Source organism: Bufo bufo, chromosome 6, assembly GCF_905171765.1.
Source record: "Bufo bufo chromosome 6, aBufBuf1.1, whole genome shotgun sequence".
In the NCBI taxonomy this organism is placed as follows: Eukaryota; Metazoa; Chordata; class Amphibia; order Anura; family Bufonidae; genus Bufo; species Bufo bufo.
In genome coordinates this window covers 220859896-220876240 of record NC_053394.1, presented here as the reverse complement: position 1 = coordinate 220876240, position 16345 = coordinate 220859896, and positions in this window count along the sequence as shown.

The following is a 16345-nucleotide window of genomic DNA, read 5'->3' as shown; positions in this document are numbered from 1 at the left end:
GCGCAGGCCACAAATGTACTATCTAGCACAAAAAGGGTGTTATTTTCAAAAAACAATATAACAGCAGTATTTAACGGTTTTAGTGGACTGTCAGAAATGCAGCGCAAGCCACAAATGTACTATCTAGCACAAAAAGTGAGTTTTTTTCAACCGACAATGTAACAGCAGTATTTAACAGTTTTATTGGACTGTCAGAAATGCAGCGCAGGCCGCAAATGTACTATCTACTACAAAAAGGGTGTTTTTTTCAAACGACAATATAACAGCAGTATTTAACGGTTTTATTGGACTGTCAGAAATGCAGCGCAGGCCGAAAATGTACTATCTAGCACAAAAAGTGAGTTTTTTTCAACCGACAATGTAACAGCAGTATTTAACGGTTTTATTGGACTGTCAGAAATGCAGCGCAGGCCGCAAATGTACTATCTAGCACAAAAAGTGAGTTGTTTTGAACCAACTATGTAACAGCAGTAATGAACAGTTTTATTGGACTGTCAGAAATGCAGCGCAGGCCGCAAATGTACTATCTAGCGCAAAAAGTGTGTTTTTTTCAACCAACAATGTATCAGCAGTATTTAACGGTTTTATTGGACAGTCAGATTTGCAGTGCAGGCCGCAAAGGTACTTTATGGCCAAAAAACATGTTTTTTTGGCCCACAATGTCCCAGTTGTATTTACTGATTATATTTCACTATCAGATTTGCAGCACAAGACCGCAAAGGTACTTTATGGAAAAAATTATATGATTTTTTTACCCGCAGTAAAACATATGGATTTACTGATTATTTTTCACTATCAGATTCACAGTGCAGGCCGCAAAGGTACTTCCTGGCAAAATAAATAAGATTTTTTTACCCACAGTGAAACAAATGGATTTAACTGACTTTCTTTCACTATCACAAATGCAGTGCAGGCCGAAAAGGTACTTTATGGCCCAAAAAATGTGTTTTTTTCACCCACAATGTCCCAGTTGTATTCACTGATTATATTTCGCTATCAGATTTGCAGCACAGGCCGCAAAAGTACTTTATGGAAAAAATGTTATGATTTTTTCACCAACAGTGAAACAGATGGATTTACTGATTATATTTCACTATCAGATTTGCAGTGCAGGCCGCAAAGGTACTTTATGGAAAAAAAATATATGATTTTTTCACCCACAATGAAACAGATGGATTTAACTGATTTTCTTTCACTATCACAAATGCAGTGCAGGGCGCAAATGTACAAACCGGATTCCAAAAAAGTTGGGACACTATACAAATCGTGAATAAAAACTGAATGCAATGATGTGGAGGTGCCAACTTCTAATATTTTATTCAGAATAGAACATAAATCACGGAACAAAAGTTTAAACTTAGAAAATGTACCATTTTAAGGGAAAAATATGTTGAATCAGAATTTCATGGTGTCAACAAATCCCCAAAAAGTTGGGACAAGGCCATTTTTACCACTGTGTGGCATCTCCCCTTCTTCTTACAACACTCAACAAACGTCTGGGGACCGAGGAGACCAGTTTCTCAAGTTTAGAAATAGGAATGCTCTCCCATTCTTGTCTAATACAGGCCTCTAACTGTTCAATCATCTTGGGCCTTCTTTGTTGCACCTTCCTCTTTATGATGCGCCAAATGTTCTCTATAGGTGAAAGATCTGGACTGCAGACTGGCCATTTCAGTACCCGGATCCTTCTCCTACGCAGCCATGATGTTGTGATTGATGCAGAATGTGGTCTGGCATTATCTTGTTGAAAAATGCAGGGTCTTCCCTGAAAGAGATGACGTCTGGATGGGAGCATATGTTGTTCTAGAACCTGAATATTTTTTTCTGCATTGATGGGGCCTTTCCAGACATGCAAGCTGCCCATGCCACACGCACTCATGCAACCCCATACCATAAGAGATGCAGGCTTCTGAACTGAGCGTTGATAACAACTTGGGTTGTCCTTGTCCTCTTTGGTCCGGGTGACATGGCGTCCCAGATTTCCAAAAAGAACTTCGAATCGTGACTCGTCTGACCACAGAACAGTCTTCCATTTTGCCACACTCCATTTTAAATGATCCCTGGCCCAGTGAAAACGCCTGAGGTTGTGGATTTTGCTTAGAAATGGCTTCTTCTTTGCACTGTAGAGTTTCAGCTGGCAACGGCGGATGGCACGGTGGATTGTGTTCATTGACAATGGTTTCTGGAAGTATTCCTGAGCCCATTCTGTGATTTCCTTTACAGTAGCATTCCTGTTTGTGGTGCAGTGTCGTTTAAGGGCCCGGAGATCACGGGCATCCAGTATGGTTTTACGGCCTTGACCCTTACGCACAGAAATTGTTCCAGATTCTCTGAATCTTCGGATGATGTTATGCACAGTTGATGATGATAGATGCAAAGTCTTTGCAATTTTTCACTGGGTAACACCTTTCTGATATTGCTCCACTATCTTTCTGCGCAACATTGTGGGAATTGGTGATCCTCTACCCATCTTGGCTTCTGAGAGACACTGCCACTCTGAGAAGCTCTTTTTATACCCAATCATGTTGCCAATTGACCTAATTAGTGTTAATTGGTCTTCCAGCTCTTCGTTATGCTCAAATTTACTTTTTCCAGCCTCTTATTGCTACTTGTCCCAACTTTTTGGGGATTTGTTGACACCGTGAAATTTTGAATCAACGTATTTTTCCTTTAAAATGATACATTTACTCGGATTAAACGTTTGATCTGTCATCTACGTTCTATTACAAATAAAATATTGACATTTGCCATCTCCACATCATTGCATTCAGTTTTTATTCACAATTTGTTTAGTGTCCCAACTTTTTTGGAATCCGGTTTGTACTTTTTAGCAAAAAAATTGGAGATTTTCCTAGCTATTGTAACGGAAAATATGGATTTTATTGAAGACAGGAGGTGAGCATTGTGCATAACTTTCTTTACTACTCCCATTAGCAGCAAGAATAAGTATTACAACAGGTGAAAGAGTTTTTTCAAAACAGGTAGTAAATATTTAAATGAGGAAGTCCAGGTAGCCAATCAGTGATCCTCTTAGTGTATAAATCATGGTGCTGGTATAGATTCCGCCTCTTTCTTGATGGCTTGAGATGTAGTAAGTAGAATTAAATGGATCTTGAGTATAAACGGAATGTAGAATAAATCTGGAAGGAACAAAACCGGAATAACAGGAACATTCGATGGTCGCTGAAGGATTGAGGAAATTGAAGATATTCTAGTATGCTATGGAAACAGAAAATATATATACGATTAGGGTTGGGTTAATAGGGGGGGACAATGCTCGCCTCCTGTCTTCAATAAAATCCATATTTTCCGTTACAATAGCTAGGAAAATCTCCAATTTTATTGCGACAGGAGGCTCCCATTGTGCAAGTTTAAAGCTAAATGTATATCAAAAGTCACAAATGTAGTTTATATGATAGACATGGATACATGAGAATCCGGTTTAAAATAAAAAGTTTTAAAAGTGGATTCTGAAGACCAATCCGCGGCCTTCAAAATCTCAGAGAGGGCTCCTTTTTGGAATGCTTTAGTGGAAACCGCTCCTCGAAGAGAATGTGGGCCAAAGATTGCTGTATCAATTCCTGCCATTTGCATGGTCAGTTTAATCCATCTTGCTAATGTAGGGGAAGATACTGGAAGATGTGGTTTGCAAAAGGAGATAAGGAGTTGGGAAGATTGAGGAGAGCGTAAAGATTGGGTCATGGATTCGTATGTTTTTAAACAACGGACAATGCATAGTTTATTGTTAGAAGGAAAGGCCGGGTAAGAGACCGTATGGAGATTGGTTTTGGTTCTTCTGGTGATTTGGAAGGTTACACCGTTAGGGGTGAAGAATCTGTGGGAAATGTCTAAGGCTCTAACGTCTGAAACCCTTTTAATGGATATGAGACATAAGAGGGTTGTGATTTTAAAAGAGAGTAATTTTAGTGAGAGATGTTCATTATCTTCCCACGTAGAAAAAAGATTTAGAAGGGAGGTAACGTCCCAAGTGGAGTGATATCTAGGTCTCGGGGGGTTTCTAAAGCGAATACCTTTCATAAGTCTACAAACCATGGGATGTTTGCCCACGGGGATTGAGTTAATAGGGGCATGTTCCGATTATATTGCAGAACGATAGAGGTTTATGGTCCTATAAGCTTTCCCCATATTAAGAGATTCAGAAAGAAAATTTAATATGTGGGTAATAGGTGCATGAATGGGATCCAGGTTCCGTTGAGTGCACCAATGAAGCCAAATTTTCCAGGCTGATCTATAAGCCTTTTTGGTACCCGGGGCCCATGCATCAGAGAGGATGTCAATAGAAGATTGTGAAAGGTCGAGGTCGATTGTTTGTTGCCTGAAATCAGCCAAGCTATTAGTGTTAGGTGTCCCGATAGGATTAGAGGGTGTAGGTGACCCGAAGGGTCTCGGAGCAGATCTTGGGGAGAGGGAAGAATTCTCGGGATATCTATCGTCAGACTGAGTAGTGTGGGAAACCATGTTTGAGACGACCACCATGGGGTGATGATCACTAGTGTGGATTTCTGAGTGATTGTCTGAAGTAGAACTCTGGATATTAGTGCAAAGGGGGGAAAGGCGTAAAGGCGTCCTTGTGGCCAAATTTGGCGGAGAGCATCTAGGGCTAAGGCTTCTGGATCCGGGCGCCAACTGAAGAAGGTGGGAAGTTGGGTGTTCAGTCGTGATGCAAATAGATCTATGAGGAGGGGACCCCATAGATTGTTGATTTGTTTGAAGATGAAAGGGTTCAATTGCCAGTCGCTGGAATCCGTAAGGTATCGGGAATTCCAGTCGGCAACTGAGTTTATTAGACCTGGAAGGTATTCTGCTTTTAAAATGATATCCCTGTCTAGACAGAAGTGCCAAAATTCTTTGGCAATGTCGGTTAGGATCTTGGAGGTAGTGCCCCTGAAACGGTTGAACTGCCGAAATATTGTCCATACGTAGAAGGATGCAGCAGTGTGATTTGTCTTTCGCAAAACTTTTCATGGCGAAAAAGGCGGCTAGTAATTCCAGACAGTTGATGTGTAGCTGAGATTCTGAACCTGACCATTTCCCTCCTGTGGAATAAGGACCACAACGAGCGTCCCATCCCGAAAGGCTGGCGTCTGATTCTAGAATCAGATCTGGTAGGGAATTGAATATCATCTTCCCATTCCATGTCTGAATATGTTGAAGCCACCAAAGAAGTTCTTCTTTGGCTTCTGAGGATAGTGGAATTTTGTCCGAATATTGTAGGCCCTCCCTTAAATGTTGAGTTTTTAGACGCTGTAGGGCTCTGTAATGTAATGGGGCGGGGAAAATTGCTTGTATGGAGGCCGACAAGAGGCCCACAATTCGTGCAATGGTTCGTAGTGAGACTAGATGTTTGTTTAGTATTGAACGGATTTCTCTTCGAATCAAAGTGAGTTTTTTGGTAGGAAGACTCAGTAGAGCAGAGTCGGTGTTGATATTGAATCCCAAAAATTCTATTTCTTTGGATGGGGATAGTATGGATTTTTTGTAATTGATTAGAAAACTCAGACTGGTTAGAAGAGAAATGGTCCATTGTGAATGGGTAAGGATTAAAGAGAGTGAGTGTGCCATAATTAAGATATCGTCCAAATATATGATTAGGAGTACCCCTCGGGATCTTAGGGATGATATCACTGGTTTCATTAATTTGGTGAAACACCAAGGGGCTGATGATAGGCCAAATGGAAGGCAAGTGAATTGCCATTTTTGGTTGTTCCAGAAAAATTGTAGAAAAGGTTGATGGAGAGGATGTATGGGTACGGTGAGATACGCGTCCTTCAGATCTATTTTTATTAGCCAGTCTTGAGGGAGTAATAGGTCCCTGAGAAGGTGAATTCCCTCCATTTTGAAGTGATGATAAATCACGAAATCGTTGAGGGTTCTCAAATTTATGACCGGTCTGTGACCTCCGTCTTTCTTTTTTACTAGAAAGATGTTGCTGATAAAACCTGGGGATAGAGGAGGTACTTGAATGATAGCTCTCTTGTGGAAAAGATCTAGTATCTCTGACTCTATGAGGTCTTGATCTAGAGTGGAGAAATGTATTGGTTGAGGAATGTGGTTCTGTGAGGGAGAGGATTGGAAATCTATCTGATATCCTGAGATGGTGTTCAGGATCCATGAGTCTGAGGTTAGAGAAGACCATGTTTGGAAAAAATGTTTCAGTCTTCCCCCTAGAGGAATGTGGGAATAGTTTGGGGTAGAAGAGCATACCTGATGATGGTCTGGATCTAGGGAAACCTCGCTGGCCTCGGGTTCTCCATGGGCGTCCTCTGGTAGGGAAAAATGGTGTAGTGGATGGTGTGAAGGTAAAAGGTCTGTCTGGTTGGAAGGGAGCCTGCTGAATTTGTCTGAATTGTGAACTTCGGCTGGGAAAGCGGCCCCTGCCTTTCCCAGCCCTGCCAAAAATTTTGGGTTGACCCACTTTCTTTAGGGATGTTTTGGCCTTATCGAGGGAGGAAAATACTCCAACAAATTTCCCTATCTCTTTGATAAGGGAATCTCCGAACAGGAAGCCTTCAGCCGACTCATCAGGGTCTGAATTGGCCAGATGATTGTGGGTCTAATTTCATTAATATATTGCATTTTCTTTCCGCACTCAGGGCAGAGTTAACGTTTCCAAAGAAACAGATGGCTCTTTGGGCCCAGCCCCGAAGGACCGACGTGTCTACTGGTTGGCCTGTAATAGCGGATTGCTCTGATAGATCTAATATTTTTGTGAGGGGTCCCAATAAATCTAGAAGTTTGTCTTGGCAAAGTTTAAATGATCTGTCTAGACCTCTTTTGGGGTTCTTACCCGTTTTATTTAAATATTTAAAAATGATAGGGTCTAGCTCAGGAGTTAAGGATTTTTTATGTGGTAAAGTTGGTCTTGGACATTCTGCTTTTAATTTGTTTTTGAAGGATCTATCCAGGGATTTATTGACCCAGTGCATGAGAAATTTTTAAATTTGAGGTTGGGGAACCCATTCTCCAGATCTAGGGTGTTTTATTTGGTCGGGGTTAAAGAAAGGGAAACACTGACTATCTAGAATTAAAGATTCTGGGATTTGGCTGGTTGAAGGGGATTCTTCAGGATCCTCGGGATAGTCATCCTCATAATAAAATGGGAGTTCGTCTTTCAGAATTGAATCAGAATCATCTGATGATGCAGAGGAAGATATTTCTTTGTAAGAGATGAACTTAGCCCTCTTACTGGCTGTCATAACCCGGTTATTGGTAGTCTCCTCCCGGGTGGAGGGTCCTTTGTGGGGATTTTCGCCACCATTACCTTTGCCGCATGGTTTATGCGGACATTCTTTAAAATTTTGACCCTTTCCCAGTGTGTGGGATTTTGGGTCTTCTGTAAACCTTCTCTTTTTGGCTGATTTGCCCGGTTGTTTAAAACCTTTGGCCAGCTCCGTAATTGAATCTTCCGCAGAGAGGAAGTTGTCAGTCGGGGTAGATGGATAATTTTGAGGGGACCTTTGGTTTACTACTAGGGAAAGGGATTTAGCAATGGAGTCCTGAATGGATACCATGGCTGACTGTATTGCCACAGATACCGATTTTGAGACGGATTGATCCACCATTTGTTGGATACAATCCGAAATTAATACCTCATATCCAATGGGAATGGGTTGAATGGATTGGGTATTAGTTTGTTCCTCAGAAGGATTCATATTGCTAAATAAGTGAATATGAAATGGAAGAGAAAAATGGGAGAAAAATCAGTGTTTTATACTTGTACGAACACAAGTATGCGCATTCAGGTACATATACTTAGTCAGCATAAATGTATACAGATCAGTATAAGTCCCTGAATGCATGCACAGTAAATATATTAAATATACTTACAATTATATAGAAGAGGTAGATATATATAAGAATGTGTATATATATGTATATAAGTAACAGTTGTTTTAATGTGAGGAGGAGAAACTGTACCGACGTGCTTTGTCACTGTGAGGTGATTTAGCTGCGCTGAGGTGATTTGAAAAGCGCGCGCAATCACCTCACAGACCAGAGAGTGGAGCGCTCGAAGTCTCGCGATACACGAGACTTCGGCTTAGAATGGGAGGAAACGGTGCCTGGGGACTGAAGGAGGAAACGGAGGTAAGATTGAGGGTACAGTAATGGGTGGAAGGCCGAATTGGGTACATAAAGCGCGCAGGGGGAGATTTATTAAGTCAGTGAGGAGACGCACTACCGCAATGACAAACGGTGGCTGAGGATACAGTGCCTGACTGGGGAAATGCGCCAGTGAAGCACCGCATGTAAATATGGAAGATAAACACATGAAATTACATTTTATGCATTTAAAAACATAAATGGTAATATATAACAAGGTGAAACTACTAATACATATCTTTCCTTGGTTGGGAGCAGCAAGAAAGAGGCGGAATCTATACCAGCACCATGATTTATACACTAAGAGGATCACTGATTGGCTACCTGGACTTCCTCATTTACATATTTACTACCTGTTTTGAAAAAACTCTTTCACCTGTTGTAATACTTATTCTTGCTGCTAATGGGAGTAGTAAAGAAAGTTATGCACAATGCTCGCCTCCTGTCGCAATAAAATTATAATTTTCCCCACCAGAATCTAACAGATGGATTTACTGAATTTATTACACTCACATATGCAGCACAGGGGTGCTTTACAGAAAAACATGTGAATATGTCACCCCCTGGGTTCCTGAACTCACAGACAGATTACCTATATTATTTTCCCTTCCCCTGGCACATATGCAGTGCAGGTGCACTTAAAAAATGGGTATATGTTGCCCACTGATCTAAAAGAACAGGATTAAATTATTGTCCCTGGCACATATGCAGTGCTGGTGCACTGGACTTGCACAAAATGGCCGCCGACGCCCACCTAACTAACAGACGGATAAAACATATTTTTCTGTGTCACTGGGCCCAGGGCAGGGTACAAAAATTTTGCACTGCATCCACATTAAAAAATCACTGTAGATCGCGGAGTTAACAACAAGTTCTGATATCAGATTCTTTCCTATTCTCTCCCTCAAAGCAGCAGCATCTTATCCCTATACTAGTAAGAGCTGAGTGACGTGCAGCGCTGTGTGACTCCAGCTTATATAGAGGCTGGCTCACATGCTGCACTGGGCAATCACAGCCATGCCATTAGTAGGCATGGCTGTGATGGCTTCTAAGGGCACACGAGTCAAATGCTTGTTGATTGGCTGCCCTGCAGCCTTTCAAAAAGCGCCATTAAATCGACGAACACCGAACACCGAACTCGAACCCAAACTTTTACTGAAATGTTCGGGTCCGGGGTAAAAAAATCGTAAAGTTCGGGGGCGTAGCTTGCGCCGGTCAGAGATGGCTGCACGTTCTTGAGCTCCGCTACACAGATCTCCATTAGCACCTGCTACTGTCAGCAAACTGCCTGAAACTGCCTGATAATGGTGAAAATCGGGAATTATAGGGCTGGAGAACATCCGACCACCAACAAAACACAAATCGCAACCGGAGAAATTGATAAATTCATAAAGAAAGCTGCCTCCTCGTTTGTGGCGCAAGAATCCAAGATGGCGCCAGCTCACTCACAGAGGGCTTCTGAACGCGCTATGGATAGATCGGAGGAGGAAAGCGACGCAGAGGAGCCACAGGGTAAAGGTGCGCTTCCCATCACTAGGCACTACCTGAAGCAAGCCCTCTGCAAAGCCATGGAGCCGGTCATCGACAAAATATCTGCACTCCGTCAGGAGATGAGGCAAGTGGGGGATCGGGTAGAGACACTTGAAACTCACCAGGCATTAATACTGGATCACCAGTCGGCCACCACTAACTCACTCCAAAAATGCAGCGCTTTCCTTAATGACCTGCACAATGCCCTGGAAGACCAGGAAAACAGGGGGCACCGTAACAACCTGCACCTCAGAGGGATCCCAGAATCCGTACAACCCAGAGAGGTCCCCTCTACAGTAAAAAACATTTGCTCCCTGCTCCTAGGCCCAGATTTTGAGCCTGATATAGTCATAAAGCGAGCGCACAGGGCTCTACGTCCAAAGCCCAAACCAGAAGAACCCCCCAGGGACGTGATCTGCAAGTTCCTCAACTTTCAGGTTAAAGCTGCGGTTCAAGAGGCTGCAAGAAATCGCCCAGATTTTTCTTATGTGGGGGCGCAAGTTACAATCTTCCAAGATCTAGCCCCGTCCACGCTCAGAAAACGCAGAGCCATGAAACTTCTGACGGAATGGCTGAGATCCAACAAGATTCTTTCCAACAAGAACTTTCCTTTTGGACTTTCCTTCTCCCAGGCTGGACGCCGCTTCAACATCTCGGCTTACTCCGAATTGGAAGATTTATATGAATAGCTGCAAATCCCCCTCTTGAAAGTGGAGAACTGGGAACTATACCAGGACCTTGCTGCCCTCCCAGCTGTCCCAACAGCCATCCCGTTTATTTACCAGCGGACCCCTAAAGCACAAAGAACCGGGAAAGGAAGCTGACAGCTAACTCCGAAGAGACTCGCTCAAGCTCCATGAGACACCTCTTTAGTTGTGTCCCTCTTACTTTCATGTATATTGAGTCTGCCATGCTACAGTTAGCTTAAAGTTCAACCCAGGTCGTGATGCTCTTTAACTTGTAACAGACCCTATCTCTCCCTGTCCTTTCCAACTTCTCCCTCACATTGATAGGGTTACTACTGTTCCCCTTTTACCTTCATGTCTACCCAGGTCACCCCTACATATGTTCAAGCTCGCATATCTCAGTGCTGGAGATCTAATCTCAGGTCTACAGACCTTTTCTCCCCCAAATGCCTTTCCTCTGTTTCTACCCTAATGCAGAACTACATAGGCTTTGTTTACCTCATGTTCTAATTTTCTTTTTTTCCCTTTCTTTTTATATTTTGTTATACTTATGGTACAGGTTTTTTATCCATTTGCTTACTCAGATGTGGCGGGACTTTCCTGGTCTCCTGGCCCCCCTCCCAAGGTGGCAGAGTATGTTCCTTGTGATTTGTGCGTCTTCCTGGAGAATCCGAGAGCTTTATAAAGGTAACCCCCCACATTCAAACCATCATGGCTGACTTACATATAGCTTCCTACAATGTTAAAGGATTCAATTCTCCTTCCAAACGTAGTCAGATATTCTCCTTGATGCACAAGTCAGGTGCGACCGCTCTATTTGTCCAGGAGACGCACTTCAGATTTGATCACTACCCTAATCTGACTTTCTCATATTACCCTCAGTGGTACCATTGTGGGGGGAGCTCTTCTCAGTGGTACCATTGTGGGGGGAGTGAGCACAGGATTGCAGAAAAGAATCCCCTTTAAATACCTTAGTCACCTCCAAGACCCAGAGGGAAGGTACATTCTAGTCAAGGGTCACATAGGCTCTCAAGTATACATGTTTATCAACTTATATGTACCAAACACTAAACAAGCACAATGGCTTACCACAATCATCCCAATCATCGACTCCTTCAAGGAGGGTTTGGTGGTCCTGGGTGGGGATTTGAATGTAACCCTGAACCCATAACTTGACTCATCCTCACACAAATCCTCACTCTCTCTAGGCTCCCATTGAGTCATGAGAGATGGGCTGTGGAACTTGCATTTAGTGGATTCCTGGCGTGCTTTCCATCCCAATTTAGTGGACTACACCTTTTACTCACATCCCCACAACACCTATCATCGCCTAGACTACTTATTTGTTTCCAAGGAACATCTCCAGCTTTGTTTGGAAACTAGTATTGGATCCATCCACCTATCCGACCATGCCCCCATCTTTCTCTCCATCCTGGCACCTTCACAGCATCCGAGGGCCTTTAGCTAGCGCCTCAACGAATCTATGCTGGGCGACACAGAAACTAAAAACATAATTGAGGCCCTCCTGAAAGAATACTTTCTATTAAACAAACAACCCTCTAGGTCACCCCAATCTCTTTGGGATGCCCACAAGCCATACATTAGGGGACACTTTATTAGTATAGGAACATTCCTGAAGAAATTCAGAGGAGAAAAAATAGAGTCTATCCAACTAAAAATCCAGGCCCTTGAGACGCTTCACAAACGCTCCTTTTCCGACCTACAACTTGAGGAATTGTCGAAGCTAAGAGCATAATTGAAAGCCCTCTTACAAATCAAAGTAGCCAAATATTACTTCAACTCTCAACACAAATATTTTGCCCATGGGGACAAGGCCTCTAAATTCATGATGTACAAAATAAAAAACAGGAGAGCCAACAATTTTATACATCAGTTAACCTCCCCTCTAGGTGACTCATTGTTTTCCTCCACTCAAATTGCTGCTCAGTTTTGAGATTTTTATGAAGCCCTCTATAACTTGCCCCCCACCAATAATCCAGACACCCATAAGTCTCTCATTTCTTCCTTTCTAGACTCAGTGACCCTCCCATCTCTGATAGATTCACAAAAACGGGTTCTGGTCTCCCCCTTTACCTTAGATGAACTGTCCGCTGCTCTCCACCGGTAACCAGTGGGCAAATGCCCAGGCCCAGACGGTCTTCCCACCTCATATTATAAAACTTTTCAGAGCCAACTCTTACCTCATCTTCTGGATGTTTGCAATCACACCCTAAAGGGTAGCCTTCTCTCCAGGGACATGACGGTAGCACACATTACTTTAATAGCTAAAGAGGGGAAGGATCCAAAACAATGTGCCAATTACAGGCCAATTTCTTTACTCAATTTAGACCTAAAGCTACTGGCTAAAATGTTGGCCAACCGCTTGGCCAATTTCCTCCCCCTTTTGATACATAGAGACCAGGTGGGTTTTGTTCGCAATAGGGAAGGCAGAGACAATACCTCCAGAGTCATAAATGTATTATGCCATGCCTCAGCATCCTCAAAACCTCTACTCTTTTTAAGTACTGACGCAGAAAAAGCATTTGATAGGATCAATTGGACTTATTTGAGAGAAGCTCTGTTGCGTTTCGGACCCCTGGTCTCTATGTGCAAGCTATTTTTGCTATGTACTCTCTTGCTACAGCTAAGGTAATGGTCAATGATGTCCTGTCCTCCCCCTTCACATCTGCAATGGCACTAGACAGGGGTGCCCCCTGTCACCCTTACTATTTGTTTTAGCTCTAGAGCCCCTTCTGGTATTGTTGAGAAATGACACCAACATCAGTGGCGTTAAGCTGGGAGGACAGGAACATAAATTGGCGGCCTTTGCTGACGACGTCATGGTTATGACCATTAACCCCATGGTCTCTCTCCCCCTCATACAAAACCACCTACAAAACTATAGTGTAGTCTCTAACTTCAAAATTAATGAAAAGAAATCTCAAATTATGAGTACTGGCCTCCCCTCACATGTCAAGCAGACCATAAAGATTAATTCACCCTTTGACTGATCATCCCCCTTTTTAACCTACCTAGGTGTAAAGATAAGCCCATCCGTCCCTGATCTCTTTGCATTAAATTATACCCCCTTGCTCCAATCTATGTTTAAAGCCATAGACGACCTTAATCTCCGTACCCCATACTTATCCTGGTTTGGACGTAAGAATCTCCTTTCGTCACTGAACATACCTCGTCTCACCTACCTCCAACAAGTCCTACCTATCCCTATACCTAAGCCATAATATGAGTCTATTAGGAAAAAAATCTGATCCTTTATTTGGAATGGAAGGAAACTGAGGCTCTCATACCCCCAACTCTCAAAACCAGTGGCAGCAGGAGGAATTGGTCTCCCAGAACCTGAGGTTTATGGTAACGCAATACTCCTTTCTAGCAATCCTTTAGAGCAATTGAGTGGTTACGAAATAGTCCCGAAAAATTGTGGGTCCCACTAGAACAACACTTAATGGGCAGATCCCTACAGTCTCTACTTTTGGGAAGCCAAAATCCGACCTTCACTCCTCCCACCTCATACCCAATTTTACGAGCCACACTGAATGCTTGGAAATGGTCACTTTCTACACACTGCTCAATCCCCTTTCCCTCTCCTTTCCTACAGGCCAGTGATGTGATTGGAACGAACTCCCCTGATAGGTTGACTTCTACCCCAAGAGAGTTAAGGAGCTCATCTGTCCCCATTATCTCTTTCCTGGGAAGCACTGGAGATATTACTAGTGCTTGCGACATGATAGAGATTCTAAAACCCCAGTCTAGTGGCTTAACCCTAAGACTGTACCTTAGACTGTTCATATCCCGCAATACAGGTGAGGGTAAACTCCTTCGCCCTTTGGTCTGGCTTGAATCTTTGATTACTAATCCGAAACCACCTAAAAAGCTCATATCGCAAATATACAACAGACTGAGATCAACTCCCTTAATAGTTAAACCTGCCTTCATCCGACATTGGGAAAAAGATTTGGACAGAGACCTCCCTCTTTCCATGCTCCCCAAACTTTTTCTTTCTGCCCTTACGCCGTCTAGATGTGTTAGGATCCAGGAGAATAGCTACAAACTATTATCTAGATCTTACATAACCCCAGAGAAATCTTGCCTCTTCTCCGGGGGCTCCTCGGATGTTTGCTGGAGGTGCCAGGGTGACAGAGGTTCCTTTTTCCACATCTGATGGGACTGCCCCAAAATACATGAATGGTGGAGAAACGTATTCAATACCAGTAATGAAATCTGCCTCACAGATGTAAAGGCCTCTCCTAGCAAAGCCTTACTTGCTTGTTTTGATGAAGATATCCAACCCCTCCCCACATTCCTTTTTAAACCACTATTGATTGCTGCAAGGCTCCTTATACCAAAATTCTGGTTGCAAACTTCTCTCCCCTCTATATAGCAATGGAAGCAGAAAGTTGACCAGATATACCGTTTTGAGGAAATTTCTGCATTGGAGTCTGGTACTGACTCACAATTTATGAAAAAATGGCACCTGTGGCTTGTCCATGGGTTTAAACCTCCCTACTTGGGTTGAGCCCAAGTTTTCATGCCAAGCATGTCCCTCTTTACCAACCCTCACTCTGCCGCAACCACGCTGCTTTCCCAGCCTAACACTACAGTGCTCACCTTTACTGCCATAATACTTCCAGAACAGCTGCTTCTGCTCCATAAGAACCCTCTTCCTCAGGATCTTACCCTTCCCTTGCAAGGACTCATATAATACACTATTAATTGGGAAAATGATACTATGTCTCTTTGATAACTGTCAATACTATTGTGTATGTTGCTTGCCTATTTGTAATTTTGTTTGTTAACCACTTCAGCCCCCCTAGCTTAAACACCCTTAATGACCAGGCCACTTTTTACACTTCTGACCTATACTACTTTCACCGTTTATTGCTCGGTCATGCAACTTACCACCCAAATGAATTTTACCTCCTTTTCTTCTCACTAATAGAGCTTTCATTTGGTGGTATTTCATTGCTGCTGACATTTTTACTTTTTTTTGTTATTAATCGAAATTTAACGATTTTTTTGCAAAAAAATGACATTTTTCACTTTCATGAGGAATAGAAGTGGGGCACTCTCTAAAAGTACAGGGATCTTTTATTATACATAACACTATTAAACAATAAAATTGGCAATAAAAGTCACAATGAGATATCAGCAATAAAATGGAAAAACAGCAGATAAAATGTTAATGCTGACGATGGGATAAGTGGTAGGCTAAAAAGATAAAAAGTATTAAATCAGACAATATAAATCGATATAAATATAGATCCCAATATATAAATATGAATTTTCAAAAATAAGATGTTATATTCGGATGTTCAATAATAGTAGTTGTACAAATATTATTCACTGATCACACTTTGGTATATTGTTCCATACAGGGTTTTCAATAATATAGGTGATCCTCTCCTGCAACCAGTCCTTTTAACAGATATTGGTTATAATGGTCGGAGTCCCAAGCGTATGCAGCCTTAAAGATTTATTTGAACAGTAATTCAGCTGCTCATACGTACAGCGGCGTCCCGCTGTATTGATATAGGAAGCGATCGCTTAGATGAGATATGTAAAGTCTTACTTTACATATCGTATAGTAGCGTTTATTTACTTCGGCAATTCGCTGATTATATGACGGTCTCCAGGCTTCCTCAGTCTCTCTTCTTGATGGGGGGATTAGTACCAGACGCGTTTCGGGGACCACTGAGGAAGGGGTCATTCTTTTAAATCCCCGAAACGCGTCTGGTACTAATCCCCCCATCAAGAAGAGAGGTATTGCAAGACTGAGGAAGCCTGGAGACCGTCATATAATCAGCGAATTGCCGAAGTAAATAAACGCTACTATACGAAAGGTAACAAGACCACGTGTAGCAAACAACTTCACTGGCGCCAAATTCGAATCTGAACATCAGCCCTTGAGACCGGAGTTAGGAGAAACACGCCGAGTCGAGGGCTCACCATCCAGCATAAAAGATCCTCGGGTAAGACTTTACATATCTCAT